The following is a 27,026-nucleotide window of genomic DNA, read 5'->3' as shown; positions in this document are numbered from 1 at the left end:
AAAAAATTTTTTTTTTGGACTTAACCATTTTTCCGGCGTTTATCAGACTTTCAGATAGGGCAAATGTCAGTGAGCGTTTCGATTTCAGTTCCAGAGCGATTCGCCCAATGAGTCCTTGATATGTAGTCGTTTTCAGCCAATATTTTGGATTTTTGAAAATTTCACTTTTTTGTGAAAATATCCACTAAATGAGGGAATAATTTGTGTGAGGGTACCCCAGGAGTGTTCCAAATGTGTGTGGGTAGAATATATATCCCACGGGGGTAAAATTGAAAAAAGTTGAAAAAAAATTTTTTTGGGACTTAGCCATTTTTCCGGCGTTTATCAGACTTTCAGATAGGGCAAATGTCAGTGAGCGTTCGGATTTCAGTTCCAGAGCGATTCGCCCAATGAGTCCTTGATATTTAGTCCTTTTCAGCCAATATTTTGGATTTTTGAAAATTTCACTTTTTTGTGAAAATATCCACTAAATGAGGGAATAATATGTGTGAGGGTACCCCAGGAGAGTTCCAAATGTGTGTGGGTAGAATATATATCCGACGGGGGTAAAATTGAAAAAAGTTGAAAAAATTTTTTTTTTGGACTTAGTCATTTTTCCGGCGTTGATCAGACTTTCAGATAGGGCAAATGTCAGTGAGCGTTACGTTTTCAGTTCCAGAGCGATTCGCCCAATGAGTCCTTGATATGTAGTCGTTTTCAGCCAATATTTTGGATTTTTGAAAATTTCACTTTTTTGTGAAAATATCTACTAAATGAGGGAATAATATGTGTGAGGCTACCGCAGGAATGTTCCAAATGTGTGTGGGTAGAATACATATCCTATGGGAGTAAAATTGAAAAAAGTTCAAAAATTATTTTTTTTGGACTTAGTAATTTTTCTGCCGTTTATCAGACTTTCAGATAGGGCAAATGTCAGTGAGCGTTCCGATTTCAGTTCCAGAGCTATTCGCCCAATGAGTCCTTGATATGTAGTGGTTTTCAGCCAATTTTCTGGATTTTTGAAAATTTCACTTTTTTTGTGAAAATACTCACTAAATGAGGGTATTAATGAAATGATATGTGTGAGGGTACCCCAGGAGAGTTCCAAATGTGTGTGGGTAGAATATATATCCCACGGGGGTAAAATTGAAAAAAGTTGAAAAATTTTTTTTTTTGGACTTAGTCATCTTTCCGGCGTTTATCAGACTTTCAGATAGGGCAAATGTCAGTGAGCGTTCCGATTTCAGTTCCAGAGCGATTCGCCCAATGAGTCCTTCATATTTAGTCGTTTTCAGCCAATATTTTGGATTTTTGAAAATTTCACTTTTTTGTGGAAATATCCACTAAATGAGGGAATAATATGTGTGAGGGTACCCCAGGAGAGTTCCAAATGTGTGTGGGTAGAATATATATCCCACGTGGGTAAAATTGAAAAAAGTTGAAAAAAATTTTTTTTTGGACTTAGCCATCTTTCCGGCGTTTATCAGACTTTCAGATAGGGCAAATGTCAGTGAGCGTTCCAATTTCAGTTCCAGAGCGATTCGCCCAATGAGTCCCTGATATGTAGTCGTTTTCAGCCAATATTTTGGATTTTTGAAAATTTCACTTTTTTGTGAAAATATCCACTAAATGAGGGAATAATATGTGTGAGGGTACCGCAGGAATGTTCCAAATGTGTGTGGGTAGAATATATATCCTACGGGGGTAAAATTGAAAAAAGTTGAAAAATTATTTTTTTGGACTTAGTCATCTTTCCGGCGTTTTTCAGACTTTCAGATAGGGCAAATGTCAGTGAGCGTTCCGATTTCAGTTCCAGAGCGATTCGCCCAATGAGTCCTTGATATGTAGTCGTTTTCAGCCAATATTTTGGATTTTTGAAAAATTCACTTTTTTGTGAAAATATCCACTAAATGAGGGAATAATATGTGTGAGGGTACCCCAGGAGAGTTCCAAATGTGTGTGGGTAGAATATATATCCGACGGGGGTAAAATTGAAAAAAGTTGAAAAAATTTTTTTTTTGGACTTAGTCATTTTTCCGGCGTTGATCAGACTTTCAGATAGGGCAAATGTCAGTGAGCGTTACGTTTTCAGTTCCAGAGCGATTCGCCCAATGAGTCCTTGATATGTAGTCGTTTTCAGCCAATATTTTGGATTTTTGAAAATTTCACTTTTTTGTGAAAATATCTACTAAATGAGGGAATAATATGTGTGAGGCTACCGCAGGAATGTTCCAAATGTGTGTGGGTAGAATACATATCCTATGGGAGTAAAATTGAAAAAAGTTCAAAAATTATTTTTTTTGGACTTAGTAATTTTTCTGCCGTTTATCAGACTTTCAGATAGGGCAAATGTCAGTGAGCGTTCCGATTTCAGTTCCAGAGCTATTCGCCCAATGAGTCCTTGATATGTAGTGGTTTTCAGCCAATTTTCTGGATTTTTGAAAATTTCACTTTTTTTGTGAAAATACTCACTAAATGAGGGTATTAATGAAATGATATGTGTGAGGGTACCCCAGGAGAGTTCCAAATGTGTGTGGGTAGAATATATATCCCACGGGGGTAAAATTGAAAAAAGTTGAAAAATTTTTTTTTTTGGACTTAGTCATCTTTCCGGCGTTTATCAGACTTTCAGATAGGGCAAATGTCAGTGAGCGTTCCGATTTCAGTTCCAGAGCGATTCGCCCAATGAGTCCTTCATATTTAGTCGTTTTCAGCCAATATTTTGGATTTTTGAAAATTTCACTTTTTTGTGGAAATATCCACTAAATGAGGGAATAATATGTGTGAGGGTACCCCAGGAGAGTTCCAAATGTGTGTGGGTAGAAGATATATCCCACGGGGGTAAAATTGAAAAAAGTTGAAAAAATTTTTTTTTTGGGACTTAGCCATTTTTCCGGCGTTTATCAGACTTTCAGATAGGGCAAATGTCAGTGAGCGTTCCGATTTCAGTTCCAGAGCGATTCGCCCAATGAGTCCTTGATATTTATTCGTTTTCAGCCAATTTTCTGGATTTTTGAAAATTTCACTTCTTTGTGAAAATATCCACTAAATGAGGGAATAATATGTGTGAGGGTACTGCAGGAATGTTCCAAATGTGTGTGGGTAGATTATATATCCTATGGGAGTAAAATTGAAAAAAGTTCAAAAATTATTTTTTTTGGACTTAGTAATTTTTCCGACGTTTATCAGACTTTCAGATAGGGCAAATGTCAGTGAGCGTTCCGATTTCAGTTCCAGAGCGATTCGCCCAATGAGTCCTTGATATGTAGTCGTTTTCAGCCAATATTTTGGATTTTTGAAAATTTCACTTTTTTGTGAAAATATCCACTAAATGAGGGAATAATATGTGTGAGGGTACCCCAGGAGTGTTCCAAATGTGTGTGGGTAGAATATATATCCCACGGGGGTAAAATTGAAAGAAGGTGAAAAATTTTTTTTTTGGACTTAGTCATCTTTCCGGCGTTTATCAGACTTTCAGATAGGGCAAATGTCAGTGAGCATTCCGATTTAAATTCCAGAGCGATTCACCCAATGAGTACTTGATATTTAGTCATTTTCAGCCAATTTTCTGGATTTTTGAAAATTTCACTTTTTGGTGAAAATATCTACTAAATGAGGGAATAATATGTGTGAGGGAACCGCAGGAATGTTCCAAATGTGTGTGGGTAGATTATATATCCTATGTGAGTAAAATTGAAAAAAGTTCAAAAATTATTTTTTTTGGACTTAGTAATTTTTCCGCCGTTTATCAGACTTTCAGATAGGGCAAATGTCAGTGAGCGTTCCGATTTCAGTTCCAGAGCGATTCGCCCAATGAGTCCTTGATATTTAGTCGTTTTCAGCCAATTTTCTGGATTTTTGAAAATTTCACTTTTTTGTGAAAATATCCACTAAATGAGGTAATAATATGTGTGAGGGTACCCCAGGAGAGTTAAAAATGTGTGTGGGTAGAATATATATCCTACTGGGGTAAAATTGAAAAAAGTTTAAAAAAATTTTTTTTGGGGACTTAGCCATTTTTCCGTCATTTATCAGACTTTCAGATAGGGCAAATGTCAGTGAGCATTCCGATTTCAGTTCCAGAGCGATTCGCCCAATGAGTCCTTGATATGTAGTGGTTTTCAGCCAATTTTCTGGATTTTTGAAAATTTCACTTTTTTGTGAAAATACTCACTAAATGAGGGTATTAATGAAATGATATGTGTGAGGGTACCCCAGGAGAGTTCCAAATGTGTGTGGGTAGAATATATATCCCACGGGGGTAAAATTGAAAAAAGTTGAAAAATTTTTTTTTTTGGACTTAGCCATCTTTCCGGCGTTTATCAGACTTTCAGATAGGGCAAATGTCAGTGAGCATTCCGATTTCAGTTCCAGAGCGATTCGCCCAATGAGTCCTTCATATTTAGTCGTTTTCAGCCAATATTTTGGATTTTTGAAAATTTCTCTTTTTTGTGGAAATATCCACTAAATGAGGGAATAATATGTGTGAGGGTACCCCAGGAGAGTTCCAAATGTGTGTGGGTAGAATATATATCCCACGTGGGTAAAATTGAAAAAAGTTGAAAAAATTTTTTTTTTGGACTTAGCCATCTTTCCGGCGTTTATCAGACTTTCAGATAGGGCAAATGTCAGTGAGCATTCCAATTTCAGTTCCAGAGCGATTCGCCCAATGAGTCCCTGATATGTAGTCGTTTTCAGCCAATATTTTGGATTTTTGAAAATTTCACTTTTTTGTGAAAATATCCATTAAATGAGGGAATAATATGTGTGAGGGTACCGCAGGAATGTTCCAAATGTGTGTGGGTAGAATATATATGCCACGGGGGTAAAATTGAAAAAAGTTGAAAAATTATTTTTTTTGGGCTTAGTCATTTTTCTGGCGTTTATCAGACTTTCAGATAGGGCAAATGTCAGTGAGCGTTCCGATTTCAGTTCCAGAGCGATTCGCCCAATGAGTCCTTGATATGTAGTCGTTTTCAGCCAATATTTTGGATTTTTGAAAATTTCACTTTTTTGTGAAAATATCCACTAAATGAGGGAATAATATGTGTGAGGGTACAGCAGGAATGTTTCAAATGTGTGTGGGTAGAATATTTATCCTACGGGGGTAAAATTGAAAAAAGTTGAAAAATTATTTTTTTGGGACTTAGTAATTTTTCCGCCGTTTATCAGACTTTCAGATAGGGCAAATGTCAGTGAGCGTTCCGATTTCAGTTCCAGAGCGATTCGCCCAATGAGTCCTTGATATTTATTCGTTTTCAGCCAATTTTCTGGATTTCTGAAAATTTCACTTTTTGGTGAAAATATCTACTAAATGAGGGAATAATATGTGTGAGGGAACCGCAGGAATGTTCCAAATGTGTGTGGGTAGATTATATATCCTATGTGAGTAAAATTGAAAAAAGTTTAAAAATTTTTTTTTTTGGACTTAGTAATTTTTCCGCCGTTTATCAGACTTTCAGATAGGGCAAATGTCAGTGAGCGTTCCGATTTCAGTTCCAGAGCGATTCGCCCAATGAGTCCTTGATATTTAGTCGTTTTCAGCCAATTTTCTGGATTTATGAAAATTTCACTTTTTTGTGAAAATATCCACTAAATGAGGTAATAATATGTGTGAGGGTACCCCAGGAGAGTTCCAAATGTGTGTGGGTAGAATATATATCCTACTGGGGTAAAATTGAAAAAAGTTTAAAAAAAATTTTTTTGGGGACTTAGCCATTTTTCCGTCATTTATCAGACTTTCAGATAGGGCAAATGTCAGTGAGCATTCCGATTTCAGTTCCAGAGCGATTCGCCCAATGAGTCCTTGATATGTAGTGGTTTTCAGCCAATTTTCTGGATTTTTGAAAATTTCACTTTTTTGTGAAAATACTCACTAAATGAGGGTATTAATGAAATGATATGTGTGAGGGTACCCCAGGAGAGTTCCAAATGTGTGTGGGTAGAATATATATCCCACGGGGGTAAAATTGAAAAAAGTTGAAAAATTATTTTTTTGGGACTTAGTAATTTTTCCGCCGTTTATCACACTTTCAGATAGGGCAAATGTCAGTGAGCGTTCCGATTTCAGTTCCAGAGCGATTCGCCCAATGAGTCCTTGATATTTAGTCGTTTTCGGCCAATTTTCTGGATTTTTGAAAATTTCACTTTTTTGTGAAAATATCCACTAAATGAGGGAATAACATGTGTGAGGGTACCCCAGGAGTGTTCCAAATGTGTGTGGGTAGAATATATATTCCACGTGGGTAAAATTGAAAAAAGTTGAAAAAAATTTTTTTTTGGACTTAGCCATTTTTCCGGCGTTTATCAGACTTTCAGATAGGGCAAATGTCAGTGAGCGTTCCGATTTCAGTTCCAGAGCGATTCGCCCAATGAGTCCTTGATATTTAGTAGTTTTCAGCCAATATTTTGGATTTTTGAAAATGTCAATTTTTTGTGAAAATATCTACTAAATGAGGGAATAATATGTGTGAGGGTACCGCAGGAATGTTGCAAATATGTGTGGGTAGAATATATATCCTACGGCGGAAAAAATTAAAAAAAGTTGAAAAATTATTTTTTGTGGACTTAGTCATTTTTCCGGTGTTTATCCGACTTTCAGATAGGGCAAATGTCAGTGAGCGTTCCGATTTCAGTTCCAGAGTGATTCGCCTAATGAGTCCTTGATATTTAGTCGTTTTCAGCCAATTTTCTTGATTTTTGAAAATTTCACTTTTTTGTGAAAATATCCACTAAATGAGGGAATAATATGTGTGAGGGTACCCCAGGAGTGTTCCAAATGTGTGTGGGTAGAATATATATCCCACAGGGGTAAAATTGAAAAAAGTTTAAAAAATTTTTTTTTGGACTTAGTCATCTTTCCGGCGTTTTTCAGACTTTCAGATAGGGCAAATGTCAGTGAGCGTTCCGATTTCATTTCCAGAGCGATTCGCCCAATGAGTCCTTGATATTTAGTCGTTTTCAGCCAATTTTCTGGATTTTTGAAAATTTCACTTTTTTGTGAAAATATCCACTAAATGAGGGAATAATATGTGTGAGGGTACCCCAGGAGAGTTCCAAATGTGTGTGGGTAGAATATATATCCCACGTGGGTAAAATTGAAAAAAGTTGAAAAAATTTTTTTTTTGGACTTAGCCATTTTTCCGGCGTTTATCAGACTTTCAGATAGGGCAAATATCAGTGAGTGTTCCAATTTCAGTTCCAGAGCAATTCGCCCAATGAGTCCTTGATATGTAGTCGTTTTCAGCCAATATTTTGGATTTTTGAAAATTTCACTTTTTTGTGAAAATATCCACTAAATGAGGGAATAATATGTGTGAGGGTACCCCAGGAGAGTTCCAAATGTGTGTGAGTAGAATATATATCCCACGTGGGTAAAATTGAAAAAAGTTGAAAAATTATTTTTTTGGGACTTAGTCATTTTTCCGGCGTTTATCCGACTTTCAGATAGGGCAAATGTCAGTGAGCGTTCCGATTTCAGTTCCAGAGCGATTCGCCCAATGAGTCCTTGATATTTAGTCGTTTTCAGCCAATTTTCTGGATTTTTGTAAATTTCACTTTTTTGTGAAAATATCCACTAAATGAGGGAATAATATGTGTGAGGGTACCCCAGGAGTGTTCCAAATGTGTGTGGGTAGAATATATATCCCACGGGGGTAAAATTGAAAAAAGTTGAAAAAATTTTTTTTTGGACTTAGTCATCTTTCCGGCGTTTTTCAGACTTTCAGATAGGGCAAAAGTCAGTGAGCGTTCCGATTTCATTTCCAGAGCGATTCGCCCAATGAGTCCTTGATATGTAGTCGTTTTCAGCCAATATTTTGGATTTTTGAAAATTTCACTTTTTTGTGAAAATATCGACTAAATGAGGGAATAATATGTGTGAGGGTACCGCAGGAATGTTCCAAATGTGTGTGGGTAGAATATATATCCCACGGGGGTAAAATTGAAAAAAGTTGAAAAAAAATTTTTTTCGGGACTTACCCATTTTTCCGACGTTTATCAAACTTTCAGATAGTGTAAATGTCAGTGAGCGTTCCGATTTCAGTTCCAGAGCGATTCGCCCAATGAGTCCTTGATATTTAGTCGTTTTCAGCCAATTTTCTGGATTTTTGAAAAATTCACTTTTTTGTGAAAATATCCACTAAATGAGGGAATAATATGTGTGAGGGTACCCCAGGAGAGTTCCAAATGTGTGTGGGTAAAATTGAAAAAAGTTGAAAAAATTTTTTTTTCGGGACTTACCCATTTTTCCGACGTTTATCAAACTTTCAGATAGTGTAAATGTCAGTGAGCGTTCCGATTTCAGTTCCAGAGCGATTCGCCCAATGAGTCCTTGATATTTAGTCGTTTTCAGCCAATTTTCTGGATTTTTGAAAATTTCACTTTTTTGTGAAAATATCCACTAAATGAGGGAATAATATGTGTGAGGGTACCCCAGGAGTGTTCCAAATGTGTGTGGGTAGAATATATATCCCACAGGGGTAAAATTGAAAAAAGTTTAAAAAATTTTTTTTTGGACTTAGTCATCTTTCCGGCGTTTTTCAGACTTTCAGATAGGGCAAATGTCAGTGAGCGTTCCGATTTCATTTCCAGAGCGATTCGCCCAATGAGTCCTTGATATTTAGTCGTTTTCAGCCAATTTTCTGGATTTTTGAAAATTTCACTTTTTTGTGAAAATATCCACTAAATGAGGGAATAATATGTGTGAGGGTACCCCAGGAGAGTTCCAAATGTGTGTGGGTAGAATATATATCCCACGTGGGTAAAATTGAAAAAAGTTGAAAAAATTTTTTTTTTGGACTTAGCCATTTTTCCGGCGTTTATCAGACTTTCAGATAGGGCAAATGTCAGTGAGTGTTCCAATTTCAGTTCCAGAGCGATTCGCCCAATGAGTCCTTGATATGTAGTCGTTTTCAGCCAATATTTTGGATTTTTGAAAATTTCACTTTTTTGTGAAAATATCCACTAAATGAGGGAATAATATGTGTGAGGGTACCCCAGGAGAGTTCCAAATGTGTGTGAGTAGAATATATATCCCACGTGGGTAAAATTGAAAAAAGTTGAAAAATTATTTTTTTGGGACTTAGTCATTTTTCCGGCGTTTATCCGACTTTCAGATAGGGCAAATGTCAGTGAGCGTTCCGATTTCAGTTCCAGAGCGATTCGCCCAATGAGTCCTTGATATTTAGTCGTTTTCAGCCAATTTTCTGGATTTTTGAAAATTTCACTTTTTTGTGAAAATATCCACTAAATGAGGGAATAATATGTGTGAGGGTACCCCAGGAGTGTTCCAAATGTGTGTGGGTAGAATATATATCCCACGGGGGTAAAATTGAAAAAAGTTGAAAAAATTTTTTTTTGGACTTAGTCATCTTTCCGGCGTTTTTCAGACTTTCAGATAGGGCAAAAGTCAGTGAGCGTTCGGATTTCATTTCCAGAGCGATTCGCCCAATGAGTCCTTGATATGTAGTCGTTTTCAGCCAATATTTTGGATTTTTGAAAATTTCACTTTTTTGTGAAAATATCCACTAAATGAGGGAATAATATGTGTGAGGGTACCGCAGGAATGTTCCAAATGTGTGTGGGTAGAATATATATCCCACGGGGGTAAAATTGAAAAAAGTTGAAAAAAATTTTTTTTCGGGACTTACCCATTTTTCCGACGTTTATCAAACTTTCAGATAGTGTAAATGTCAGTGAGCGTTCCGATTTCAGTTCCAGAGCGATTCGCCCAATGAGTCCTTGATATTTAGTCGTTTTCAGCCAATTTTCTGGATTTTTGAAAAATTCACTTTTTTGTGAAAATATCCACTAAATGAGGGAATAATATGTGTGAGGGTACCCCAGGAGAGTTCCAAATGTGTGTGGGTAAAATTGAAAAAAGTTGAAAAAAATTTTTTTTGGGACTTACCAATTTTTCCGGCGTTTATCAGACTTTCAGATAGTGCAAATGTCAGTGAGCGTTCCGATTTCAGTTCCAGAGCGATTCGCCCAATGAGTCCTTGATATTTAGTCGTTTTCAGCCAATATTTTGGATTTTTGAAAATTTCACTTTTTTGAGAAAATATCCACTAAATGAGGGAATAATATGTGTGAGGGTACCCCAGGAGAGTTCCAAATGTGTGTGGGTAGAATATATATCCCACGGGGGTAAAATTGAAAAAAGTTGAAAAAATTTTTTTTGGGACTTACCTATTTTTCCGGCGTTTATCAGACTTTCAGATAGGGCAAATGTCAGTGAGCGTTCCGATTTCAGTTCCAGAGCGATTCGCCTAATGAGTCCTTGATATGTAGTCGTTTTCAGCCAATATTTTGGATTTTTGAAAATTTCACTTTTTTGTGAAAATATCCACTAAATGAAGTAATAATATGTGTGAGGGTACAGCAGGAATGTTCCAAATGTGTGTGGGTAGAATATATATCCTACGGGGGTAAAATTGAAAAAAGTTGAAAAATTATTTTTTTTGGACTTAGTCATTTTTCTGGCGTTTATCAGACTTTCAGATAGGGCAAATGTCAGTGAGCGTTCCGATTTCAGTTCCAGAACGATTCGCCCAATGAGTCCGTGATATTTAGTCGTTTTCAGCCAATATTTTGGATTTTTGAAAATTTCACTTTTTTGTGAAAATATCCACTAAATGAGGGAATAATATGTGAGAGGGTACCACAGGAATGTTCTAAATGTGTGTGGGTAGAACATATATCCCACGGGGGTAAAATTGAAAAAAGTTGAAAAAAATTTTTTTGGGGACTTAACCATTATTCAGGCGTTTATCAGACTTTCAGATAGGGCAAATGTCAGTGAGCGTTCCAATTTCAGTTCCAGAGCGATTCGCCTAATGAGTCCTTGATATGTAGTCGTTTTCAGCCAATATTTTGGATTTTTGAAAATTTCACTTTTTTGTGAAAATATCCACTAAATGAGGGAATAATATGTGTGAGGGTACAGCAGGAATGTTCCAAATGTGTGTGGGTAGAATATATATCCTACGGGGGTAAAATTGAAAAAAGTTGAAAAATTATTTTTTTTGGACTTAGTCATTTTTCCGGCGTTTATCAGACTTTCAGATAGGGCAAATGTCAGTGAGCGTTCCAATTTCAGTTCCAGAGCGATTCGCCCAATGAGTCCTTGATATCTAGTCGTTTTCAGCCAATTTTCTGGATTTTTGAAAATTTCACTTTTTTGTGAAAATATCCACTAAATGAGGGAATAATATGTGTGAGGGTACCGCAGGAATGTTCCAAATGTGTGTGGGTAGAATATATATCCTACGGGGGTAAAATTGAAAAAAGTTGAAAAATTATTTTTTTTGGACTTAGTCATTTTTCTGGCGTTTTTCAGACTTTCAGATAGGGCAAATGTCAGTGAGCGTTCCGATTTCAGTTCCAGAGCGATTCGCCCAATGAGTCCTTGATATGTAGTCGTTTTCAGCCAATATTTAGGATTTTTGAAAATTTCACTTTTTTGTGAAAATATCCACTAAATGAGGGAATAATATGTGTGAAGGTACCCCAGGAGAGTTCCAAATGTGTGTGGGTAAAATATATATCCCACGGGGGTAAAATTGAAAAAAGTTGAAAAAAATTTTTTTTTGGACGTAGCCATTCTTCCGGCGTTTATCAGACTTTCAGATAGGGCAAATGTCAGTGAGCGTTCCGATTTCAGTTCCAGAGCGATTCGCCCAATGAGTCCCTGATATGTAGTCGTTTTCAGCCAATATTTTGGATTTTTGAAAATTTCACTTTTTTGTGAAAATATCCACTAAATGAGGGAATAATATGTGTGAAGGAACCCCAGGAGGGTTCCAAATGTGTGTGGTTAAAATATATATCCCACGGGGGTAAAATTGAAAAAAGTTTAAACAATTTTTTTTTTGGACGTAGCCATTCTTCCGGCGTTTATGAGACTTTCAGATAGGGCAAATGTCAGTGAGCGTTCCGATTTCAGTTCCAGAGCGATTCGCCCAATGAGTCCTTGATATGTAGTCGTTTTCAGCCAATATTTTGGATTTTTGAAAATTTCACTTTTTTGTGAAAATATCCACTAAATGAGGGAATAATATGTGTGAGGGTACAGCAGGAATGTTCCAAATGTGTGTGGGTAGAATATATATCCTACGGGGGTAAAATTGAAAAAAGTTGAAAAATTATTTTTTTTGGACTTAGTCATTTTTCTGGCGTTTATCAGACTTTCAGATAGGGCAAATGTCAGTGAGCGTTCCGATTTCAGTTCCAGAGCGATTCGCCCAATGAGTCCTTGATATTTAGTCGTTTTCAGCCAATTTTCTGGATTTTTGAAAAATTCACTTTTTTGTGAAAATATCCACTAAATGAGGGAATAATATGTGTGAGGGTTCCCCAGGAGAGTTCCAAATGTGTGTGGGTAAAATATATATCCCACGGGGGTAAAATTGAATAAAGTTGAAAAAATTTTTTTTTTGGACGTAGCCATTTTTCCGGCGTTTATCAGACTTTCAGATAGGGCAAATGTCAGTGAGCGTTCCGATTTCAGTTCCAGAGCGATTCGCCCAATGAGTCCTTGATATGTAGTCGTTTTCAGCCAATATTTTGGATTTTTGAAAATTTCACTTTTTTGTGAAAATATCCACTAAATGAGGGAATAATATGTGAGAGGGTACCACAGGAATGTTCTAAATGTGTGTGGGTAGAATATATATCCCACGGGGGTAAAATTGAAAAAGTTGAAAAAAATTTTTTTGGGGACTTACCCATTTTTCAGGCGTTTATCAGACTTTCAGATAGGGCAAATGTCAGTGAGCGTTCCCATTTCAGTTCCAGAGCGATTCGCCTAATGAGTCCTTGATATGTAGTCGTTTTCATCCAATATTTTGGATTTTTGAAAATTTCACTTTTTTGTGAAAATATCCACTAAATGAGGGAATAATATGTGTGAAGGTACAGCAGGAATGTTCCAAATGTGTGTGGGTAGAATATATATCCTACGGGGGTAAAATTGAAAAAAGTTGAAAAATTATTTTTTTTGGACTTAGTCATTTTTCCGGCGTTTATCAGACTTTCAGATAGGGCAAATGTCAGTGAGCGTTCCGATTTCAGTTCCGGAGCGATTCGCCCAATGAGTCCTTTATATTTAGTCATTTTCAGCCAATTTTCTGGATTTTTGAAAAATTCACTTTTTTGTGAAAATATCCACTAAATGAGGGAATAATATGTGTGAGGGTACCCCAGGAGAGTTCCAAATGTGTGTGGGTAGAATATATATCCCACGGGGGTAAAATTGAAAAAAGTTGAAAAATTTTTTTTTTTGACTTGGTCATCTTTCCAGCGTTTAACAGACTTTCAGATAGGGCAAATGTCAGTGAGCGTTCCGATCTCAGTTCCAGAGCGAGTCGCCCAATGAGTCCTTGATATTTAGTCATTTTCAGCCAATTTTCTGGATTTTTGAAAAATTCACTTTTTTGTGAAAATATCCACTAAATGAGGGAATAATATGTGTGAAGGTACCCCAGGAGAGTTCCAAATGTGTGTGGGTAAAATATATATCCCACGGGGGTAAAATTGAAAAAAGTTGAAAAAAATTTTTTTTTGGACGTAGCCATTCTTCCAGCGTTTATCAGACTTTCAGATAGGGCAAATGTCAGTGAGCGTTCCGATTTCAGTTCCAGAGCGATTCGCCCAATGAGTCCCTGATATGTAGTCGTTTTCAGCCAATATTTTGGATTTTTGAAAATTTCACTTTTTGTGAAAATATCCACTAAATGAGGGAATAATATGTGTGAAGGTACCCCAGGAGGGTTCCAAATGTGTGTGGGTAAAATATATATCCCACGGGGGAAAAATTGAAAAAAGTTGAAAAAAATTTTTTTTTGGACGTAGCCATTCTTCCGGCGTTTATCAGACTTTCAGATAGGGCAAATGTCAGTGAGCGTTCCGATTTCAGTTCCAGAGCGATTCGCCCAATGAGTCCTTGATATGTAGTCGTTTTCAGCCAATATTTTGGATTTTTGAAAAATTCACTTTTTTGTGAAAATATCCACTAAATGAGGGAATAATATGTGTGAGGGTTCCCCAGGAGAGTTCCAAATGTGTGTGGGTAAAATATATATCCCACGGGGGTAAAATTGAATAAAGTTGAAAAAAATTTTTTTCGGGACTTACCCATTTTTCCGGCGTTTATCAGACTTTCAGATAGTGCAAATGTCAGTGAGCGTTCCGATTTCAGTTCCGGAGCGATTCGCCCAATGAGTCCTTGATATTTAGTCGTTTTCAGCCAATATTTTGGATTTTTGAAAATTTCACTTTTTTGTGAAAATATCCACTAAATGAGGGAATAATATGTGTGAAGGTACCCCAGTAAGGTTCCAAATGTGTGTGGGTAAAAAGTATATCCCACGGGGGTAAAATTGAAAAAAGTTGAAAATTATTTTTTTTTGGAGTTAGTCATTTTTCCGGCGTTTATCAGACTTTCAGATAGGGCAAATGTCAGTCAGCATTCCGATTTCAGTTCCAGAGCGATTCGCCCAATGAGTCCTTTATATTTAGTCATTTTCAGCCAATTTTCTGGATTTTTGAAAAATTCACTTTTTTGTGAAAATATCCACTAAATGAGGAATAATATGTATGAGGGTACCCCAGGAGAGTTCCAAATGTGTGTGGGTAAAATATATATCCCACAGGGATAAAATTGAAAAAAGTTGAAAAAATTTTTTTTTTTGGACTTAGTCATTTTTCCGGCGTTTATCAGACTTTCAGATAGGGCAAATGTCAGTGAGCGTTCCGATTTCAGTTCCAGAGCGAATCACCCAATGAGTCCTTGATATTTCGTCATTTTCAGCCAATTTTCTGGATTTTTGAAAAATTCACTTTTTTGTGAAAATATCCACTAAATGAGGGAATAATATGTGTGAAGGTACCCCAGGAGAGTTCCAAATGTGTGTGGGTAAAATATATATCCCACGGGGGTAAAATTGAAAAAAGTTGAAAAAAATTTTTTTTTGGACGTAGCCATTCTTCCGGCGTTTATCAGACTTTCAGATAGGGCAAATGTCAGTGAGCGTTCCGATTTCAGTTCCAGAGCGATTCGCCCAATGAGTCCCTGATATGTAGTCGTTTTCAGCCAATATTTTGGATTTTTGAAAATTTCACTTTTTTGTGAAAATATCCACTAAATGAGGGAATAATATGTGTGAAGGTACCCCAGGAGGGTTCCAAATGTGTGTGGGTAAAATATATATCCCACGGGGGTAAAATTGAAAAAAGTTGAAAAAATTTTTTTTTTGGACGTAGCCATTCTTCCGGCGTTTATCAGACTTTCAGATAGGGCAAATGTCAGTGAGCATTCCGATTTCAGTTCCAGAGCGATTCGCCCAATGAGTCCTTGATATGTAGTCGTTTTCAGCCAATATTTTGGATTTTTGAAAATTTCACTTTTTTGTGAAAATATCCACTGAATGAGGGAATAATATGTGTGAGGGTACCACAGGAATGTTCCAAATGTGTGTGGGTAGAATATATATCCTACGGGGGTAAAATTGAAAAAAGTTGAAAAATTATTTTTTTTGGACTTAGTCATTTTTCTGGCGTTTATCAGACTTTCAGATAGGGCAAATGTCAGTGAGCATTCCGATTTCAGTTCCAGAGCGATTCGCCCAATGAGTCCTTGATATTTAGTCGTTTTCAGCCAATTTTCTGGATTTTTGAAAATTTCACTTTTTTGTGAAAATATCCACTAAATGAGGGAATAATATGTGTGAAGGTACCCCAGTAAGGTTCCAAATGTGTGTGGGTAAAAAGTATATCCCACGGGGGTAAAATTGAAAAAAGTTGAAAATTATTTTTTTTTGGAGTTATTCATTTTTCCGCCGTTTATCAGACTTTCAGATAGGGCAAATGTCAGTGAGCATTCCGATTTCAGTTCCAGAGCGATTCGCCCAATGAGTCCTTTATATTTAGTCATTTTCAGCCAATTTTCTGGATTTTTGAAAAATTCACTTTTTTGTGAAAATATCCACTAAATGAGGGAATAATATGTATGAGGGTACCCCAGGAGAGTTTCAAATGTGTGTGGGTAAAATATATATCCCACGGGGGTAAAATTGAAAAAAGTTGAAAAAAATTTTTTTTGGGACTTACCCATTTTTCGGCGTTTATCAGACTTTCAGATAGTGCAAATGTCAGTGAGCGTTCCGATTTCAGCTCCAGAGTGATTCGCCCAATGAGTCCTTGATATTTAGTCGTTTTCAGCCAATATTTTGGATTTTTGAAAATTTCACTTTTTTGTGAAAATATCCACTAAATGAGGGAATAATATGTGTGAAGGTACCCCAGTAAGGTTCCAAATGTGTGTGGGTAAAAAGTATATCCCACGGGGGTAAAATTGAAAAAAGTTGAAAATTTTTTTTTTTTGGACGTAGCCATTCTTCCGGCGTTTATCAGACTTTCAGATAGGGCAAATGTCAGTGAGCGTTCCGATTTCAGTTCCAGAGCGATTCGCCCAATGAGTCCTTGATATGTAGTCGTTTTCAGCCAATATTTTGGATTTTTGAAAATTTCACTTTTTTGTGAAAATATCCACTAAATGAGGGAATAATATGTGTGAGGGTACAGCAGGAATGTTCCAAATGTGTGTGGGTAAAATATTTATCCCACGGGGGTAAAATTGAAAAAAGTTGAAAAAATTTTTTTTTTGGATGTAGCCATTCTTCCGGCGTTTATCAGACTTTCAGATAGGGCAAATGTCAGTGAGCGTTCCGATTTCAGTTCCAGAGCGATTCGCCTAATGAGTCCTTGATATTTAGTCGTTTTCAGCCAATTTTCTGGATTTTTGAAAATTTCACTTTTTTTGTGAAAATATCCACTAAATGAGGGAATAATATGTGTGAGGGTACAGCAGGAATGTTTCAAATGTGTGTGGGTAGAATATATATCCTACGGGGGTAAAATTGAAAAAAGTTGAAAAATTATTTTTTTGGGACTTAGTCATTTTTCCGGCGTTTATCAGACTTTCAGATAGGGCAAATGTCAGTGAGCATTCCGATTTCAGTTCCAGAGCGATTCGCCCAATGAGTCCTTGATATTTAGTCATTTTCAGCCAATTTTCTGGATTTTTGAAAAATTCACTTTTTTGTGAAAATATCCACTAAATGAGGCAATAATATGTGTGAAGGTACCCCAGGAGAGTTCCAAATGTGTGTGGGTAAAATATATATCCCACGGGGGTAAAATTGAAAAAAGTTGAAAAAAATTTTTTTTTGGACGTAGCCATTCTTCCGGCGTTTATCAGACTTTCAGATAGGGCAAATGTCAGTGAGCGTTCCGATTTCAGTTCCAGAGCGATTCGCCCAATGAGTCCCTGATATGTAGTCGTTTTCAGCCAATTATTTTGGATTTTTGAAAATTTCACTTTTTTGTGAAAATATCCACTAAATGAGGGAATAATATGTGTGAAGGTACCCCAGGAGGGTTCCAAATGTGTGTGGGTAAAATATATATCCCACGGGGGTAAAATTGAAAAAAGTTGAAAAAATTTTTTTTTTGGACGCAGCCATTCTTCCGGCGTTTATCAGACTTTCAGATAGGGCAAATGTCAGTGAGCGTTCCGATTTCAGTTCCAGAGCGATTCGCCCAATGAGTCCTTGATATGTAGTCGTTTTCAGCCAATATTTTGGATTTTTGAAAATTTCACTTTTTTGTGAAAATATCCACTGAATGAGGGAATAATATGTGTGAATGTACCCCAGGAGGGTTCCAAATGTGTGTGGGTAGAATATATATCCTACGGGGGTAAAATTGAAAAAAGTTGAAAAATTATTTTGTTTGGACTTAGTCATTTTTCTGGCGTTTATCAGACTTTCAGATAGGGCAAATGTCAGTGAGCGTTCCGATTTCAGTTCCAGAGCGATTCACCCAATGAGTCCTTTATATTTAGTCATTTTCAGCCAATTTTCTGGATTTTTGAAAAATTCACTTTTTTGTGAAAATATCCACTAAATGAGGGAATAATATGTATGAGGGTACCCCAGGAGAGTTCCAAATGTGTGTGGGTAAAATATATATCCCACAGGGATAAAATTGAAAAAAGTTGAAAAAATTTTTTTTTTTGGACTTAGTCATTTTTCCGGCGTTTATCAGACTTTCAGATAGGGCAAATGTCAGTGATCGTTCCGATTTCAGTTCCAGAGCGAATCGCCCAATGAGTCCTTGATATTTAGTCATTTTCAGCCAATTTTCTGGATTTTTGAAAAATTCACTTTTTTGTGAAAATATCCACTAAATGAGGGAATAATATGTGTGAAGGTACCCCAGGAGAGTTCCAAATGTGTGTGGGTAAAATATATATCCCACGGGGGTAAAATTGAAAAAAGTTTAAAAAATTTTTTTTTTGGACATAGCCATTCTTCCGGCGTTTATCAGACTTTCAGATAGGGCAAATGTCAGTGAGCGTTCCGATTTCAGTTCCAGAGCGATTCGCCCAATGAGTCCCTGATATGTAGTCGTTTTCAGCCAATATTTTGGATTTTTGAAAATTTCACTTTTTTGTGAAAATATCCACTAAATGAGGTAATAATATGTGTGAAGGTACCGCAGGAATGTTCCAAATGTGTGTGGGTAGAATATATATCCTACGGGGGTAAAATTGAAAAAAGTTGAAAAAAATTTTTTTTGGGACTTACCCATTTTTCGGCGTTTATCAGACTTTCAAATAGTGCAAATGTCAGTGAGCGTTCCGATTTCAGCTCCAGAGCGATTCGCCCAATGAGTCCTTGATATTTAGTCGTTTTCAGCCAATATTTTGGATTTTTGAAAATTTCACTTTTTTGTGAAAATATCCACTAAATGAGGGAATAATATGTGTGAAGGTACCCCAGTAAGGTTCCAAATGTGTGTGGGTAAAAAGTATATCCCACGGGGGTAAAATTGAAAAAAGTTGAAAATTATTTTTTTTTGGAGTTAGTCATTTTTCCGCCGTTTATCAGACTTTCAGATAGGGCAAATGTCAGTGAGCATTCCGATTTCAGTTCCAGAGCGATTCGCCCAATGAGTCCTTTATATTTAGTCATTTTCAGCCAATTTTCTGGATTTTTGAAAAATTCACTTTTTTGTGAAAATATCCACTAAATGAGGGAATAATATGTATGAGGGTACCCCAGGAGAGTTCCAAATGTGTGTGGGTAAAATATATATCCCACGGGGGTAAAATTGAAAAAAGTTGAAAAAAATTTTTTTTTGGACGTAGCCATTCTTCCGGCGTTTATCAGACTTTCAGATAGGGCAAATGTCAGTGAGCATTCCGATTTCAGTTCCAGAGCGATTCGCCCAATGAGTCCCTGATATGTAGTCGTTTTCAGCCAATATTTTGGATTTTTGAAAATTTCACTTTTTTGTGAAAATATCCACTAAATGAGGGAATAATATGTGTGAAGGTACCCCAGGAGGGTTCCAAATGTGTGTGGGTAAAATATATATCCCACGGGGGTAAAATTGAAAAAAGTTGAAAAATTTTTTTTTTGGACGTAGCCATTCTTCCGGCGTTTATCAGACTTTCAGATAGGGCAAATGTCAGTGAGCATTCCGATTTCAGTTCCAGATCGATTCGCCCAATGAGTCCTTGATATGTAGTCGTTTTCAGCCAATATTTTGGATTTTTGAAAATTTCACTTTTTTGTGAAAATATCCACTGAATGAGGGAATAATATGTGTGAGGGTACCGCAGGAATGTTCCAAATGTGTGTGGGTAGAATATATATCCTACGGGGGTAAAATTGAAAAAAGTTGAAAAATTATTTTTTTTGGACTTAGTCATTTTTCTGGCGTTTATCAGACTTTCAGATAGGGCAAATGTCAGTGAGCGTTCCGATTTCAGTTCCAGAGCGATTCGCCCAATGAGTCCTTGACATTTAGTCGTTTTCAGCCAATTTTCTGGATTTTTGAAAAATTCACTTTTTTGTGAAAATATCCACTAAATGAGGGAATAATATGTGTGAGGGTACCCCAGGAGAGTTCCAAATGTGTGTGGGTAAAATATATATCCCACGGGGGTAAAATTGAAAAAAGTTGAAAAAAATTTTTTTTTTTGGACTTAGTCATTTTTCCGGCGTTTATCAGACTTTCAGATAGGGCAAATGTCAGTGAGCATTCCGATTTCAGTTCCAGAGCGAATCGACCAATGAGTCCTTGATATTTAGTCATTTTCAGCCAATTTTCTGGATTTTTGAAAAATTCACTTTTTTGTGAAAATATCCACTAAATGAGGGAATAATATGTGTGAAGGTACCCCAGGAGAGTTCCAAATGTGTGTGGGTAAAATATATATCCCACGGGGGTAAAATTGAAAAAAGTTGAAAAAAATTTTTTTTTGGACGTAGCCATTCTTCCGGCGTTTATCAGACTTTCAGATAGGGCAAATGTCAGTGAGCGTTCCGATTTCAGTTCCAGAGCGATTCGCCCAATGAGTCCCTGATATGTAGTCGTTTTCAGCCAATATTTTGGATTTTTGAAAATTTCACTTTTTTGTGAAAATATCCACTAAATGAGGGAATAATATGTGTGAAGGTACCCCAGGAGGGTTCCAAATGTGTGTGGGTAAAATATATATCCCACGGGGGTAAAATTGAAAAAAGTTGAAAAAATTTTTTTTTTGGACGTAGCCATTCTTCCGGCGTTTATCAGACTTTCAGATAGTGCAAATGTCAGTGAGCGTTCCGATTTCAGCTCCAGAGCGATTCGCCCAATGAGTCCTTGATATTTAGTCGTTTTCAGCCAATATTTTGGATTTTTGAAAATTTCACTTTTTTGTGAAAATATCCACTAAATGAGGGAATAATATGTGTGAAGGTACCCCAGTAAGGTTCCAAATGTGTGTGGGTAAAAAGTATATCCCACGGGGGTAAAATTGAAAAAAGTTGAAAATTTTTTTTTTTTGGACGTAGCCATTCTTCCGGCGTTTATCAGACTTTCAGATAGGGCAAATGTCAGTGAGCGTTCCGATTTCAGTTCCAGAGCGATTCGCCCAATGAGTCCTTGATATGTAGTCGTTTTCAGCCAATATTTTGGATTTTTGAAAATTTCACTTTTTTGTGAAAATATCCACTAAATGAGGGAATAATATGTGTGAGGGTACAGCAGGAATGTTCCAAATGTGTGTGGGTAAAATTGAAAAAAGTTGAAAAAATTTTTTTTTTGGATGTAGCCATTCTTCCGGCGTTTATCAGACTTTCAGATAGGGCAAATGTCAGTGAGCGTTCCGATTTCAGTTCCAGAGCGATTCGCCTAATGAGTCCTTGATATTTAGTCGTTTTCAGCCAATTTTCTGGATTTTTGAAAATTTCACTTTTTTTGTGAAAATATCCACTAAATGAGGGAATAATATGTGTGAGGGTACAGCAGGAATGTTTCAAATGTGTGTGGGTAGAATATATATCCTACGGGGGTAAAATTGAAAAAAGTTGAAAAATTATTTTTTTGGGACTTAGTCATTTTTCCGGCGTTTATCAGACTTTCAGATAGGGCAAATGTCAGTGAGCATTCCGATTTCAGTTCCAGAGCGATTCGCCCAATGAGTCCTTGATATTTAGTCATTTTCAGCCAATTTTCTGGATTTTTGAAAAATTCACTTTTTTGTGAAAATATCCACTAAATGAGGCAATAATATGTGTGAAGGTACCCCAGGAGAGTTCCAAATGTGTGTGGGTAAAATATATATCCCACGGGGGTAAAATTGAAAAAAGTTGAAAAAAAATTTTTTTTGGACGTAGCCATTCTTCCGGCGTTTATCAGACTTTCAGATAGGGCAAATGTCAGTGAGCGTTCCGATTTCAGTTCCAGAGCGATTCGCCCAATGAGTCCCTGATATGTAGTCGTTTTCAGCCAATATTTTGGATTTTTGAAAATTTCACTTTTTTGTGAAAATATCCACTAAATGAGGGAATAATATGTGTGAAGGTACCCCAGGAGGGTTCCAAATGTGTGTGGGTAAAATATATATCCCACGGGGGTAAAATTGAAAAAAGTTGAAAAAATTTTTTTTTTGGACGTAGCCATTCTTCCGGCGTTTATCAGACTTTCAGATAGGGCAAATGTCAGTGAGCGTTCCGATTTCAGTTCCAGAGCGATTCGCCCAATGAGTCCTTGATATGTAGTCGTTTTCAGCCAATATTTTGGATTTTTGAAAATTTCACTTTTTTGTGAAAATATCCACTGAATGAGGGAATAATATGTGTGAGGGTACCGCAGGAATGTTCCAAATGTGTGTGGGTAGAATATATATCCTACGGTGGTAAAATTGAAAAAAGTTGAAAAATTATTTTTTTTGGACTTAGTCATTTTTCTGGCGTTTATCAGACTTTCAGATAGGGCAAATGTCAGTGAGCGTTCCGATTTCAGTTCCAGACCGATTCGCCCAATGAGTCCTTGATATTTAGTCGTTTTCAGCCAATTTTCTGGATTTTTGAAAAATTCACTTTTTTGTGAAAATATCCACTAAATGAGGGAATAATATGTGTGAGGGTACCCCAGGAGAGTTCCAAATGTGTGTGGGTAAAATATATATCCCACGGGGGTAAAATTGAAAAAAGTTGAAAAAAATTTTTTTTGGGACTTACCCATTTTTCGGCGTTTATCAGACTTTCAGATAGTGCAAATGTCAGTGAGCGTTCCGATTTCAGTTCCAGAGCGATTCGCCCAATGAGTCCTTGATATGTAGTCGTTTTCAGCCAATATTTTGGATTTTTGAAAATTTCACTTTTTTGTGAAAATATCCACTGAATGAGGGAATAATATGTGTGAATGTACCCCAGGAGGGTTCCAAATGTGTGTGGGTAAAATATATATCCCACGGGGGTAAAATTGAAAAAAGTTGAAAAATTATTTTTTTTGGACGTAGCCATTCTTCCGGTGTTTATCAGACTTTCAGATAGGGCAAATGTCAGTGTGCGTTCCGATTTCAGTTCCAGAGCGATTCGCCCAATGAGTCCTTGATATTTAGTCGTTTTCAGCCAATTTTCTGGATTTTTGAAAATTTCACTTTTTTGTGAAAATATCCACTAAATGAGGGAATAATATGTGTGAGGGTACCCCAGGAGAGTTCCAAATGTGTGTGGGTAGAATATATATCCCAGGGGGGTAAAATTGAAAAAAGTTGAAAAATTTTTTTTTTTGACTTGGTCATCTTTCCAGCGTTTAACAGACTTTCAGATAGGGCAAATGTCAGTGAGCGTTCCGATTTCAGCTCCAGAGCGATTCGCCCAATGAGTCCTTGATATTTAGTCATTTTCAGCCAATTTTCTGGATTTTTGAAAAATTCACTTTTTTGTGAAAATATCCACTAAATGAGGGAATAATATGTGTGAAGGTACCCCAGGAGAGTTCCAAATGTGTGTGGGTAAAATATATATCCCACGGGGGTAAAATTGAAAAAAGTTGAAAACATTTTTTTTTGACTTGGTCATCTTTCCAGCGTTTAACAGACTTTCAGATAGGGCAAATATCACTGAGCGTTGCGATTTCAGTTCCAGAGCGATTCGCCCAATGAGTCCTTGATATGCATTCGTTTTCAGCCAATATTTTGGATTTTTGAAAATTTCACTTTTTTGTGAAAATATCCACTAAATGAGGGAATAATATGTGTGAGGGTACCCCAGGAGTGTTCCAAATGTGTGTGGGTAGAATATATATCCCACGAGGGTAAAATTGAAAAAAGTTTAAAAAATTTTTTTTTTGGACTTAGTCATCTTTCCGGCGTTTATCAGACTTTCAGATAGGGCAAATGTCAGTGAGCGTTCCGATTTCAGTTCCAGAGCGATTCGCCCAATGAATCCTTGATATTTAGTCGTTTTCAGCCAATATTTTGGATTTTTGAAAATTTCACTTTTTTGTGAAAATATCCACTAAATGAGGGAGTAATATGTCTGAGGGTACCCCAGGAGGGTTCCAAATGTGTGTGGGTAGAATATATAAACCACGGGGTTAAAATTTAAAAAAGTTGAAAAATTTTTTCTTTTGGACTTAGCCATTTTTCCGGCGTTTATCAGACTTTCAGATAGTGCAAATGTCAGTGAGCGTTCCGATTTCAGTTCCAGAGCGATTCGCCCAATGAGTCCCTGATATGTAGTCGTTTTCAGCCAATATTTTGGATTTTTGAAAAATTCACTTTTTTGTGAAAATATCCACTAAATGAGGGAATAATATGTGTGAGGGTACCACAGGAGAGTTCCAAATGTGTGTGGGTAGAATATATATCCCACGGGGGTAAAATTGAAAAAAGTTGAAAAATTTTTTTTTTTTGGACTTGGTCATCTTTCCGGCGTTTAACAGAATTTCAGATAGGGCAAATGTCAGTAAGCGTTCCAATTTCAGTTCGAGAGCGATTCGCCCAATGAGTCCTTGATATGTAGTGGTTTTCAGCCAATTTTCTGTATTTTTTAAAATTTCACTTTTTTGTGAAAATACCCACTAAATGAGGGAATAATATGTGTGAGGGTACCCCAGGAGTGGTCCAAATGTGTGTGGGTAGAATATATATCCTACGGGGGTAAAATTGAAAAAAGTTGAAAAATTATTTTTTTTTGACTTAGTCATTTTTCTGGCGTTTATCAGACTTTCAGATAGCGCAAATGTCAGTGAGCATTCTGATTTCAGTTCCAGAGCGATTCGCCCAATGAGTCCTTGATATTTAGTCGTTTTCAGCCAAGTTTCTGGATTTTTGAAAATTTCACTTTTTTGTGAATATATCCACTAAATGAGGGAATAATATGTGTGAGGGTACCCCAGGAGAGTTCCAAATGTGTGTGGGTAAAATATATATCCCACGGGGGTAAAATTGAAAAAAGTTGAAAAAAAATTTTTGTGGGACTTAGTCATTTTTCCGGCGTTTATCAGACTTTCAGATAGTGCAAATGTCAGTGAGCATTCCGATTTCAGTTCCAGAGCGATTCGCCCAATGAGTCCTTGATATTTAGTCGTTTTCAGCCAAGTTTCTGGATTTTTGAAAATTTCACTTTTTTGTGAAAATATCCACTAAATGAGGGAATAATATGTGTGAGGGTACCCCAGGAGAGTTCCAAATGTGTGTGGGTAAAATATATATCCCACGGGGGTAAAATTGAAAAAAGTTGAAAAAAATTTTTTTTTTCGACTTAGTCATTTTTCCGGCGTTTATCAGACTTTCAGATAGTGCAAATGTCAGTGAGCGTTCCGATTTCAGTTCCAGAGCGATTCCCCCAATAAATTCTTGATATTTAGTAGTTTTCAGCCAATATTTTGGATTTTTTAAAATTTGACTTTTTTGTGAAAATATACACTAAATGAGGGAATAATATGTGTGAGGGTACCCCAGGAGAGTTCCAAATGTGTGTGGGTAAAATATATATCCCAAGGGGGTAAAAATGGAAAAAGTTGAAAAAAATTTTTTTTTGGACTTAGTCATCTTTCCGGCGTTTATCAGACTTTCAGATAGGGCAAATGTCAGTGAGCATTCCGATTTCAGTTCCAGAGCGATTCGCCCAATGAGTCCTTGATATGTAGTCGTTTTCAGCCAATATTTTGGATTTTTGAAAATTTCACTTTTTTGTGAAAATATCCACTAAATGAGGGAATAATATGTGTGAGGGTACAGCAGGAATGTTCCAAATGTGTGTGGGTAGAATATATATCCTACGGGGGTAAAATTGAAAAAAGTTGAAAAATTATTTTTTTTGGACTTAGTCATTTTTCTGGCGTTTATCAGACTTTCAGATAGGGCAAATGTCAGTGAGCGTTCCGATTTCAGTTCCAGAGCGATTCGCCCAATGAGTCCTTGATATTTAGTCGTTTTCAGCCAATTTTCTGGATTTTTGAAAAATTCACTTTTTTGTGAAAATATCCACTAAATGAGGGAATAATATGTGTGAGGGTTCCCCAGGAGAGTTCCAAATGTGTGTGGGTAAAATATATATCCCACGGGGGTAAAATTGAATAAAGTTGAAAAAATTTTTTTTTTGGACGTAGCCATTTTTCCGGCGTTTATCAGACTTTCAGATAGGGCAAATGTCAGTGAGCGTTCCGATTTCAGTTCCAGAGCGATTCGCCCAATGAGTCCTTGATATGTAGTCGTTTTCAGCCAATATTTTGGATTTTTGAAAATTTCACTTTTTTGTGAAAATATCCACTAAATGAGGGAATAATATGTGAGAGGGTACCACAGGAATGTTCTAAATGTGTGTGGGTAGAATATATATCCCACGGGGGTAAAATTGAAAAAGTTGAAAAAAATTTTTTTGGGGACTTACCCATTTTTCAGGCGTTTATCAGACTTTCAGATAGGGCAAATGTCAGTGAGCGTTCCGATTTCAGTTCCAGAGCGATTCGCCTAATGAGTCCTTGATATGTAGTCGTTTTCATCCAATATTTTGGATTTTTGAAAATTTCACTTTTTTGTGAAAATATCCACTAAATGAGGGAATAATATGTGTGAAGGTACAGCAGGAAAGTTCCAAATGTGTGTGGGTAGAATATATATCCTACGGGGGTAAAATTGAAAAAAGTTGAAAAATTATTTTTTTTGGACTTAGTCATTTTTCCGGCGTTTATCAGACTTTCAGATAGGGCAAATGTCAGTGAGCGTTCCGATTTCAGTTCCGGAGCGATTCGCCCAATGAGTCCTTTATATTTAGTCATTTTCAGCCAATTTTCTGGATTTTTGAAAAATTCACTTTTTTGTGAAAATATCCACTAAATGAGGGAATAATATGTGTGAGGGTACCCCAGGAGAGTTCCAAATGTGTGTGGGTAGAATATATATCCCACGGGGGTAAAATTGAAAAAAGTTGAAAAATTTTTTTTTTTGACTTGGTCATCTTTCCAGCGTTTAACAGACTTTCAGATAGGGCAAATGTCAGTGAGCGTTCCGATCTCAGTTCCAGAGCGATTCGCCCAATGAGTCCTTGATATTTAGTCATTTTCAGCCAATTTTCTGGATTTTTGAAAAATTCACTTTTTTGTGAAAATATCCACTAAATGAGGGAATAATATGTGTGAAGGTCCCCCAGGAGAGTTCCAAATGTGTGTGGGTAAAATATATATCCCACGGGGGTAAA

Source organism: Phyllobates terribilis, unplaced genomic scaffold, assembly GCF_046119375.1.
Source record: "Phyllobates terribilis strain yellow unplaced genomic scaffold, ASM4611937v1 Scaffold_9__5_contigs__length_417890890, whole genome shotgun sequence".
NCBI lineage: Eukaryota > Metazoa > Chordata > Amphibia > Anura > Dendrobatidae > Phyllobates > Phyllobates terribilis.
This window is presented reverse-complemented; position numbering follows the sequence as displayed.